Here is a 12,461-nt window from a genome sequence, read left to right as displayed (position 1 = left end):
GGGTCAACGGCAGGTTTGAACCTCCTAACTGGCTCTCGACTTGCTCTCTGTACATTTGTGAACATCCAGAACAAACCTGAAAGTAAAAAGCCTCACAGAGGCATTCTGCTGGCCCAGAACCAGCCGGTCCGATCGATGAAACACTCATTACAGGGAGCGGGGCGAGCCTGCAGAACGGCCCATTCAAAGACCAGAGGTTCCAGCGTAATTACAGCCTTTGCTCTCCTCCCTGCTGCTGGATCAGGTTTCGCTTTCTGCAGCTGCTTTGCTTTTACTAATGATTCTGGCACAGAAACGCGGCCGGTCAGCCGGTTCCGAGTCCAGAGAGCCGGTTTGCAGAGCAGTTTGTTTTTTTAACCACTGGTCAAATAATCCAAATGATTTCTGTTAATTTTTACAGTGCAACTTTACGAACGGACACAGATCTCCTGCATAAAGCAACACAGCGTCAGATTTTACATGTTTTCCTGATATATCAAGTAAAAACATGCAGCTCATCTTAAACCTCAGCCTCTCTGAGTGACGTATTCGGAGGTCAGAGGAGAAAATGTAAATCTGTCCATAAAACAAGCCTCAAATACTAATGTTGCTCCAAGTATTAATGCGCAGGACGGAGCGTAACCCCACTGAGCGCCTCCAGCATCGACCCTGGCATCGCCGCTGCTGCATGCTCAACATGATGCTGCTCAGTTCCTCCTGCAGAGCTGCAGCCAGCAGAGGTCATGACCTCTAGAGCCATTAAACATGTGGCCACGTTATCCAAAGTAACGCAGCTCTGCTGTAAGCTGCATCACCCAAAACAATCATCCTCTGTAGAAATGCTGACACACTCAACATTTAACAAAAATTGGTAAAACAGGAGAATACAATCCCATAAGGTCTTTAAGGTAGTACGTACGGAATGCCAGTAGTGCTGAAATCTGTTTTGGAATTTGGGATCAGCGCATAAAGATGGAGACAGTTCTTGAAAAAGTGTTTTAATTCTGAATGAAAACTAGAATGTAATACATAAAATCGCCTCCATTATCCTGCCTTAGAGAAAATGTCTTTGTTATTTATTATTTCACTGTATTGTACTTAAACAATGGTGTAGCATAATGGTAATACGCTCGGACGTCTTCAAGACAAAGTGCCAGTTGGAATGAATATTGCAGATAATGTACCTAATAAATGTCCTGCTGTGTTTTCAGTTTTATTGTCACTTACTGTAAATAGTTTGTCTTTAATACATAAATACACATTTTGGTGCATTTCTGAAACTATCGTAGGAAGCTAAGTTAGCTTCTCCTAAGCTAAGTTTACCTTAGGAGAAGCTAACTGGGCTAAAGAGAAAATCCAGATTAGCGTTTTCATGGGGAGAAGTGGTGAAAATATTTGGCCGGCTGTTTTGTGGGTAACATGACTGATTCTTGTTGAAGCTAACGCAAACAGAAACCCAGATTTGGGTGAAGTTTGATAAAAAGTTGCTGCTGTGGTTCAGGAAGTGGTGAAAGTTGTCCCATAGAGTCGGGGAACTAATTATAATGCAATTCTTTTCCACATATTGATTCCTTTCCCCGTCTACCTGAACAAAGTAATTACGTTTAACAGTAGCACTGAGGCTTTAATTCCCCGCTGAACCGCCGCCATGCTGGGGCCGAGTGAAGCCGCTGGCTAATGGCCGCTCTAAGTGACAGCCCCCCTGCTGGGCCTGATCCTCTCTGTCATGAGCTTACCGCTCTGCACCTCAACGAAGGCCGTAATCATTTGTGATTAACATGTAGAACCTGGTTGCACGTCGCCTCGGCTTTCCAACCGGTTGCCATTTGGACCTTCTGCAAACCTCAACTTTTCTTAGAAAGGAATTAAAAATGGTCAAAAGTTTTCAGTAAAAACTTTATAACTGCAGACTCTGACAACAGGAAGTAGGCTAAAGGATCTCAAAGCAGCACAATTTCAGATGTAAAAAGGACAAAATGTGAAAGAGTTGAAAAGCTCTGAGGTTTTGGGACTCAACTTTTATCCACACAAAAATAAAATATTTACTTTTTAAAGTATTTTTACCGTGTTGTTCATTCATTTTTAAATGTCAGTTTGAACATAATTATTTTATTACCAACCAAAATAGGTAGCTTAGAAACTAAATATTTGGCTCTGAACTAAATAGTTAGGAAGCTAAATAGTTGCTATGCTAACTAAATGTTTAGCTTGTTAACATATTTGATACATGTTTTGTTTGAGGCTAAATATTTACCTAGCAAGCTAAATGTTTATCGTCAAACTAAATATTTTGATAAGAGAATATTTAACTTGCTAGCTAAATATTTAGCTTGATAAATCTTTGTTTCTAAACTAACTATGTTGTCTCCAAATACTTGGTCTGAAGCTAAATATTTAGTCTAGCTACATTCTTAGCTTACTAACTGAATACTTGTAAGCTAAATATTTAGCTTGGTAAATACATATTTAGCTTGAAACTAAATATGTTGTTTGTAACTAAATATTTAGTTTGGAGCTAAGTGTTTACTTAGCAAGCTACATATTTAGCCTCAAACTACATACCTAGATTGCTAGCTAAATATTGAACTTGCTAACTAAATATTCAAAAGCTAAATATTTAGTTTGAAACTGAAAAGTTATTGAACAACAAGTAAAAATTAATGTTTCTCCTCTTATAAAAACATAAATTTTTAAAGCTAAAGTTGTTAATTTTTGCCTGCAGATTTTATAAACGTCACCCAAAAGCTAATCCCAGATTAGCGGCTAGCATATCCATATCTGTCTTGGCGTTGTGTTCACAAACCTGGATTCTCCAAAAGGTGGCTGGGAAAACCAAACTCCTGCTTCGTAGTTGGTAATAATCAGTTAATTCAAAGATTCGATCAGCAGCTGCTGCTTTCACAAAGCAGACAAGCTTAGAAGGGAAAGTGAGGACTTTCTCTTTTTTGCACTACGATATACCGGCATGCTAAATCTGTACATATCCACAAAGAGACGCTCGTTCATCAAATATTCACAGATTATTCATTCAACACTTATAACTTCCTCCACAGAAGCAAACGGAGTCCAAAGTTGAAAGGCGGAGGTTTTCCCCGGCGGTAAAAGACGTGACTGTTCACAGTTTGAGGCGGTTTGTGTCTCGCTGTGACCCCGGCTCGCCCAGGTTTGGGCAGCCGGCGCCGTTTGGAGGGCGTTGGTAGCAGGTGGCGAGGCCGCTGCCAAGAAAGGTCGCAGTTTGATTTCCTGAAATGGTGAACGTGTCCAGGCGCATCATCACGTCCTTGAACATGGCGACAAGCGACCGCATGTCAAAATCTGTCCAGTGTCACGGATCATCAAGTCCTGGATGGTTTCAGACACTCAGACTCACAAAAGCCACGATTCATGATTTAAAAACGGTGGATTGACGGTGCAAGCGAAATGATTTCCTAAAGCATGAATTATAAGTTTATAAGTGCATGTATCTAAGAAATGTTGCATCTGTTGTTGAAATTTGGTCTGAAATGACATTTGATTTTTGTTGATGCAGCTAATTCTTTGTCTCAGATCTAAAGCATGCTCATGTAAGTAAAGCATTAAACATAGTCTGGATTATTGTAATCTGCATTATTAAACATAATCTGGCTTTAATGGTTAAAATATTAGCTTACCCAGTAGTGGTAACACTTCCGCTAACCTGCTAGTAGCAGGGCTAGCTTTTGAGGTAATTTTTCGTTTAGCATGTTAGCATTTAGCTTCTGCTAACTTCATGATTTAGTGCTTTTGTGTTTTTCTTTCAATTGTAATTGATAAAATTGTTTTATTTTTACCTGCTAACTGCATCATCAGCTAGCAGTGAGCACACTTCTGCTAACGCGCTAGTAACAGAGCGAGTTTTTAACTTGATTTTAGTACGTTAACTTTTTAAAACATTAAGCACATACAACTTCCTTTAACTTAATTTTCATTTAATGCTTCAGTATTTTTATCACTAAGAAAAAGTGTAGCACACTTCAGTATTTTCTTTTTCAGGCTGATCATCTTTTTCTAGATTTTTTTTGTGACTTTCAGCAATAAATAAGTAAACAACTTTAATATATTGCAATAAAAAGACCATACAGGCTAAACTAGAAAAATATGAAAACATTAATACACAGACTACATATAAACAGAAAATGTGTGCAAAAAAAATGTCTCACTTGGATGTTTTGCAGTTTTCTGTTCCATACAAACTTTCAGCCCCTATTACACTGCAAAAACAAAATATCTTTGTGGTTTTGTATTTTTGTAAGTCAATAATTTAACATTGAAGGACAAAGTTCTAGTTGGTTTTGAGAAAAGTTATAAAGTCCCAAATTAAATGACATTTTCCATCAATATTAAATAATTATGGACTAAAGCTCCTGAAAAGTCAATTTTAAAGTAGTTTTTTCTTATTTTAAGTATATAAAGATATTTTCACTAAAAACTAGACAAAAATACTTGGTAATATTTTCAGTTTTTGCAGAATAAACTTTCACCTCAGTTAGCCGCCTGCTGCAGCTAACAGCTAGCATCCTTTCCACCTCTGCGGGTCCATTGATTGATTATCCCAGTTGATCAGGACTGATGGCCTGGCACGCGGCTGCAACGCGTTCACATTCTACCAGCTGCATGAAAGGTATTGATTGGTGAGTGGAAAGTTTTTCCCAAGATAAATAATTTTCTAGCGCTGCCTCCAGCCCTCCGGCTCCAGCAGTCACTCCCTCCCTTCTGCGTTGATTAATAGCTGTCTGTTAAGTGCCTGTGAACGTTTTCCATACATGACTTCAGATTTTGGAGGGCACGGCTTTTAAATCAATACGGAGTTTCAATAACATGATGTCAGGAGCTGACAGGCAGCGTGAAGCAGTAAATCAGGCTTTCAGTGGAGGAGGTGACCCGCTGCAGAGCAACGGCTGCTTAATGGATTTTATAAAACAGGGACATTCAGACGAGGAGATGGGCGCAGGGGGAGAACAAAGCGCAAGACGCAGCAACTCGCAGGCGCTCATCACGCCACCAGGTCGGAGCCAGGAGTTTATCCTGGCCGAACATTATACAACCATCTACATGGAAGAAACATGGACCAACATTCACCTTCATTTGTCTGGACTTTGACTAGGACATTCAAAAAACTTCATTTTAGGATTTTTTTGTCTTACCTAATTATTTAAATCTGCGTGACTGAAAGCTTTTTAAATTTCTGCTGTCAGAAACAGAAACACTTTACAAAATGTAAACTTTACATTTTGTAAAATTACACTGTAAAACATTAACTGCAACAATTTGGTTTATTTAATCTGACATAAGAAAAAAAACGGTTTATATTTCACTGCTGCGTTTTCACATTAGTCATTTAAAAAGGTCAGTTTCAAACTAAAAATTTTGTTTAACTTATTTTACCAAATATTTAGCTCCAAACTAAATAATTGGGTATTTAGTTGGTACCAAATGTTTACTAAATATCAAATTGGTAAAGATTTAGCTCTAAACTAAATATTTGGCTCCAAATTAAATATTTAGCCAGTAAAATATTTAATTTTCCAACTTAGTTTATTCACTAAATATTTAGTTAGTAAACTAAATATTAATATTTGTTTCTCATTTAATCTTTTTCATGTCTGAATGAAACGTTTTGTTTTTGAAATCTGCCTACTTCATGCTGTCAGAAAGCTTCTATTTAAGGAACTTCTGAACAGATGTTAACGTATCTCTGTCCCTCCTGCATGTTTTCCTTCCACTCAACTTTCTGTCGTGTTTGAATACAACTCTGTGAGTGAATAAAAATCTGTATGTATATATGGCTTTTACACTGTAAAAATATCAGTTCAGTCCATTTATTCAGTCCATCTACACTGAATTAAGTAGCTCAACTACATATAAACATGTCTACAATAATTTAATTTTCTGAGTTGGATCAGAACATTTTGTAACAAACTGAACTAAAACCCATTAAAATGAGTTTAAATTCAAATCTGGCCCAATAAAACACCCTGATCCTCACCAGTATGACGACACAGAGCTGCTTCCAGTACATTTAATCTGTAATCCTGTGACAGATTACAAACAAATCAATAAAAAACATTTAAACGTTCTTCAAAAATATCACTTAAAAACCTAATTTTTCAGCTTTTGTTGGAGATCAGTTTAATAAAAACTTGTTTTCTTTCTGAGTGTTTGATGATTCGGTGGCGCTTCGTTAAAACGGTTCGTTCGTTCAGCAGGAAGTGGCAGCCGGGCCGCGGGGCGCCGTTCCTGCTCCTTCCTGCTGCAGCGTTCCTATTTCTGTGGCCGACATCGCAGCGTCTCACTCCTGACACCCGGTTCTTCTTCTGCTCTGAATTATGCATCTGTGTCCAAGCAGCCCAAGGCCATGATGGGCTGGCGTCAGATTGAACCACCGCTGTGACCAACACGATGTCAGCGATGTCGGGATTTATGAGGCCGGACAAGATGGTGGAGATGAGAAATATCATCATCCTCAGTTATTACCTCCTTCCAGTGTAGGTGGTTTCATTCAGCATGAATCTGCGTTCTGTCTGGTTCATGAAGTGTTTTCCTTCAATATTTACTTATTTTAGGAAATACTGAAGTTCCACTGCAGATTATTTCACTTACTGAACAAAATTAAACACATTTTTCATCAAAAATAAGGAACTTCTGACCAAAAGCTCCCATTTCTTGCTGAAAAGTTGCTTGCAAATTAATTGTGCCTTATTTCAAGTGAACCAAGTATTTGTACTAAAAACTAGACAAAAATACGTTTTGCTCATTTCTGTTTTGTTCTTTAAAATATCTGAATTTTGTTTCTGTCTGATTAAATCGTCATTTACTCAGACGTGATGATTACACGGTAAATAATTACCTATGTTAGGACTATAATTAATTATAAGGTCATTGTATTTAGTGGAAGCTAAAGCTGGTAAACACAATGTTGCTCTTATTCTTCACTTCAGAATAAAAGCATGAATGTCTAAAGACTTGAAGAATCCTTAACAGGAAACTTCAACACAGACGTTCAACTTCATTCAACTGAAACTTTACAAAACATCCAAGTAAATTACAGCCTTAGGATAAATTAATTCAGGGGAAGAGAAATCCTCCAAACTTTTCCAAAGTTAGCAGAAGCGCTAAGCAAAGAGTTAGCAGCTAAGCTATCAGCAGATTCATGACCCGTTGGCATATGAAGTAGCAGATTAGTACTAAAGTTTTGCTTCAGTTGGTTTGGTTTCTATTTCTCTTCTTTTTCCCCAAATTACTTTCAGTGCATTTATATTCAAAGGAAACTTCATTTGAAAGTTTTTGGCCTGTTTAATGAACTGAAAATCTGTTTAAATCCGTCTCCATCTTGGCGTCGCCTGATGCCGTTTGAGCGTTTTAACACGGATCCCAGCAATGTTCCACATCTTAATGAAATCAACCGTCAGACTGCGGCGCCCCCTGGAGGACCGGAGGCCTCTGCTGTTCACCAGTTCATCCCAGTACGCTCTCGGCAGATTTCACAGATTTAATCACATTTAGGAAAAAACAATGGATCAACTTCTGTCTGTGCAGCTCGTATAAAACAATCTGATCTGGAAAGACGTTCGTTTCAGACAGAACGGATTCTGTTTCAAGTCTTTGCAGATCTCAATGACGTCTGCATGCAAATAAACAGAATTTCTCACATAAACCAAACATGAGTGGAAATATGGTGACTTTTAAGAGTTTTAGCTCCACTACAGAGTTTCACTGCGATGTTGTCCTTGTCCCGGGACACAGCAGGGTCGATTTATTGACCAAAACACATCAGCCTGAACTCACACAGGAGGCTTTCTGCCTTCTTCTTTCTCAATTAATCAAACTTTACAGTTTTACTGCAGCCAGGTGTAACAATGAGCTGCTAACAGACAATAAAAACCAGAGAACAGACAGAGAGAGTCTCTGTGTGTGTGTGTGTGTGTGTGTGTGTGTGTGTGTGTGTGTGTGTGTGTGGCGACTAGGTAAACTGGTAATGAAGAGACCAGCACAGAAAAAGGCCCAATATATATAATTTGACAAGTCAATTGATTTAAAAATATACATACCAACCAGATAAATCAATCATTTATTTTCCCCCAAACAGGCATGATCTTTTAAACTTGAGCAAATCTTATTTGACAGATGAAAACGTCTCCATGCTTGTTGTTCAAAGAAACTCCTCCTGGTTGTTTCCAGACCAGGTTAGTGCAGCGAAACGCTGGTGTTAAACTTCGCTCTGTAACTGCAGGTCGCCTCCACCTGCCCCTCTGAGTCGGCGCCAACGTTCCCTGGGATTAATGGGTTTTAAGGTTAGAAAGCGTGAAGCCGTTTGGACGGACGGGCAGCCGTCCTGAAGAGCGTGGCTCATTTAGCGAAGCAATAAAATATGAAACTCCCTGAAAATAACTTCAGCCGTAACCCCCAACATGGAAACAAAAGGACTAATGATCAGACTGCGCTCCACGATCACATCTCCGCTTTGGAAACGAGTCAATCTGCTGCAGCGTCTGCATCCCACCAGACTGAATAATTTGTTTTGAAAGGAGAATGAAAAGTTAAAAAAAGCCCAAAACTTAATGATTTTGGACTGAAAACATTTGATCATCTTTCATGTGAGGCGGACAATCAGACAACTGCTGAAAAAACAGAAATGTGGTAAATATAGTTTATAGTTTATATTTTGATGCTTACAGAAAATCAAAACTCAAATCAGAAAATTATATCAGACTGCTACAGAAGAGAGGAGTATCTAATGGAAAGTTAAGTGGAAGGAAAATGTAGACAAACAGATAAAGCGTTAAGAGGAAAGGAAGCTTCAAGCCTCACTCATCGTTTTAGCAGTTCCTGAATTTATGCCCAATAATTGGAAAAAGTTTGACTGTGTTTCATTTTAATTTGTTTCAATTAATATTCAACAAGCTAAATGGAGAATCCACATCATCTCATCACATCAACCAGATAAATACATTTAACTTTTTCTCAGCAGTGTCAAAAACCACCAGATCTGGCTCCAATAACGTCACATAAACAATTAAATTAAAGGATTTCACTTAAATCACAACAACTTCCTGCTCATCAAATGATCTGCTCTGCTGCTGCACTGGAAACTGGAGTTACAAACACTTTAGACAAAGTTTTGAAATCAGGGAACATTCATCCAATAAGAAACTGGTTCAGAGCAGTTCAACTGATACTCGGATGGAAAGATTTTTAAACGATTGATTTAGCTAAAGCTGTGTTAGCGTGGTAACAAAACGCACCTCTGATGGTCCAGAGAGTCCAGAAATGATTGATTTCTGTGGAACAGACTGGATCTGATTTTATCCAATAGCTAACATTAGTAAAGTGCTAGCTTAGTGGAAATGACATGCGCCGTAAACATCACCAGTCTTCTTGTCACCAATAAAACATCTTAACAGCCGAAACACTGAATTTCTTTAAAGACTAAAACCCAACCTGGTTATTGATGCTTTTAAATCATAAATGAAACATTGACCAACACTGTGATGTGTGAGATCTTTACAGGTTTTCTCAATTGTTGCCTTTGTGTTATGATGTAAAGGGCTTTGAACTGCCTTGCTGCTGAAATACAGATTAAATTTTATGTAATACTTTCCCTTTGTTTTCTGCAGCTGTCAGCCAGATTGTCTGACATTAGCAAAAATAAATTCTTAAAATGAAAACTGACATGTTTAGTTTTTGCAGCACTTGCAGTGAGAAACAAACGGTGTTTTTTCTGATGTCCTCTTAGCCTCAGTAAATGACCAGCAGCCTTTTGTTTTCGCTCCATTTGGAGGCTCTAATAAACACGGCTACATTCAGGAGAAACCTCCAATCAGACGTCGGGCTGCGCGCGTCTCCCCTCTGTGATGGAAAACTGGGACAAAAGGCCCGTTTGCCGCCGTATCTGTGTCTCCATTGTGTGCCGCAGTCGGACGGCTTAATGCGACCTCATGTCGGCTGCGAGAAAACACATTTCAGTGACAGCATGTTGGTTCATTCAGCAGGCTAATTAAAGCGTCCGATAGGGTTGTTCATCGGTTTGGAACGGAGAGAGAAACCTGCAGCTGACCCGTTTCTCTGCCCCATTTGGCACCGCCGCTCTGAAATGACTGGAGCCGAGATATTTATGTCAGAACCGAGCTGCTCAGGTGTTCCCTCAATGACAGCAGGAGGAAACTCAGGACTGACCCTCAGCATCAAGAAACGTCTGACTCACGTCCCTGATGACGTCCTAAGACGGAGAACAACGGCCTTTCTGAGAAAAATTCAAACATTTATGAGAATAAACTCAGTATTATGGCAATATTATTTCAACTTTCTGATCATTTTATTCTTGTAATGCACAGTTCCCACAAGTCTGAACCGGACGTTATCCACGCCATCTTGGTAGGCAAGCGCAGCGTAAAGCACAGCAGACCCAGGGCTCCCAGACCAACAGGAAAATGTGTGGACTCCCTTCGCCAACATGCAAGGAGAAGATTTATTAACAAGATGGCTGCTGTCGGGATCGACCCGTAGGAGGACAAGCTGCCTCCGATCTGAACAGGAAGAGTTCGTACAACATGGAGCAGCTTCATACGAAAAACGTAACGGATTCCTAAAGTACGTACAAACTGTGTGTGAACTCTTTTCTGAGATTTTTGTTTTTAAAATACAAAATTCAAAAATAAGCCTTTTTTTGTAACTTTATTGAACCCTGATGAGGAACCGCACAGCATTAGCTTTAGCTGCTAGATAGCTAAGCTAGGCTGGTGGAATCAACCGACTCTCGCACTCTTTGGTCGCCTAGCAACAACCTGCTGGGTACCTGCGCAGCAGCAGTTTACGGTTTTAACTTCTTAAAATAATAAAATAAACAGTTTGGAGTGAAAACAGTGGATGAAACAGGAAATTTCATGTCACCAGTGTGGCAGTATTTTAGATATTCCAGAAAACTAATCAATAATTATCAATAGATTGATATGAAACATCGTGATGCGTTTTGCCAGAGTAGAAATATTCATGAACTCACCGAATTTTTGTTTTAATACTTAATAACTTAGATAAATCAAGTGGGTTTTGACATAAAAACTAGTAAAAAGAAATAAAATAATTTTTAAGAAGCCTTCCTGAGTGAAGATGGAGGCATCATCACCTCGTTTCCTCTCACCATGAACATCTGATGGTTCCTACAAATATCAGCCATGACCCCCTGCTGTGTCTTCAGCGCTAAGAGTTAGAATCAGATTTTCCTCCATTGTGAACTTGGAGGAGAGAGCGAACGCGGGAACTTTCAGGATGTTATTGTTGCCATGGAAAAGCCTCTTTACTTATAATACAGTGGAAAAAGATGATCCATTTCTAAAATAAATAAATGTGAGCTTTGCGTTCACAAAGCATTCTGGGAAAAAAGTCAAACATTTCTGTTGGGAAAGTGGAGGGAAACTCGAAGTGTGCGCCGTGGAGAAACACACAGGAACGACGCTGGTCGTGGTTCCTGAATGTTGGAGCTATAAACGGTCCGATCTGAAAGAGGAATTATTTATAGCGACGCTGCGGCTTGCAGCCTCTTCCCGTTATCCGACGGCCCGATCAAACCAGTACACGAGAGCCAGGCCCTCACTTCAGAACCACCATTATTCCCCCCAGCCCTTTTCACCGGATACAAACCAGATTAGGGATCTAAGAAGTTTTTTTAAAGTAATTTTAAAAACCATAAAGTTGCTTTCATGGATAAAATTGATGCGGTGAGGCAGAACTGCAGCCATGCTGGGGAGATAAGGGCGAGGATGAGGAGTAGGAAGAGGAAGCACCGATAACTCCCCGACACTAATGCTCAGCACAGAGCCACTGAAACACTTTGAATTAATAAATCTATGAAATACACAATAAAAGTCTTTCAAATTCATCCAAAATGAAATCAAATTAACACTCAACTGTAATTAAATGTTAAAGACTCGATCTGAACCAACTACAGGAAATAAAGAGTTTTTGGACTTTACAAGCCACCGTACTCGGGCTTTACAGTAAAGATTAGCCTTTTGTAAAGTTACTCAGTCAAAATGAACAATAATCCATGTTGTCATAACAGGAAAAACAAGGGTTAATTTTTCAAAGTCAGTTCCACCATGTTTCAAACTAAATATTTAGTAACAAGCTAAATATTCAGCTAGCTGTGAGCTAGCTAGCTCATTTGCATTTTCAGTTGAATAAAGTTAAACATCTGTTAAAGTTTTGGGTCTCGGGTAATTAGACTTTTACAATTCATGATCTTATTTTTTAGTCTGAAAGCTGTTTACACAGCAGTTCCACTTTAGCATTAGCTTCTGCTAAACAGCATGTTGGTGTAGCATTTAGCGTTAGCTTGCGCTAAATAGCATGTTGGTGTAGAGCTTTTCCACCTTGTCTGCTTGATGTTTTGATGAATTTATTCATCAAAACATCAAATGTTAAACATCGAGTCTTTAACATTCACAGAATGTCACCATGTTTGATAATGA

This window comes from Poecilia formosa, unplaced genomic scaffold (genome assembly GCF_000485575.1).
Source record: "Poecilia formosa unplaced genomic scaffold, Poecilia_formosa-5.1.2 Scaffold47, whole genome shotgun sequence".
NCBI lineage: Eukaryota > Metazoa > Chordata > Actinopteri > Cyprinodontiformes > Poeciliidae > Poecilia > Poecilia formosa.
Note: the sequence above shows the minus strand (reverse complement) of the source record.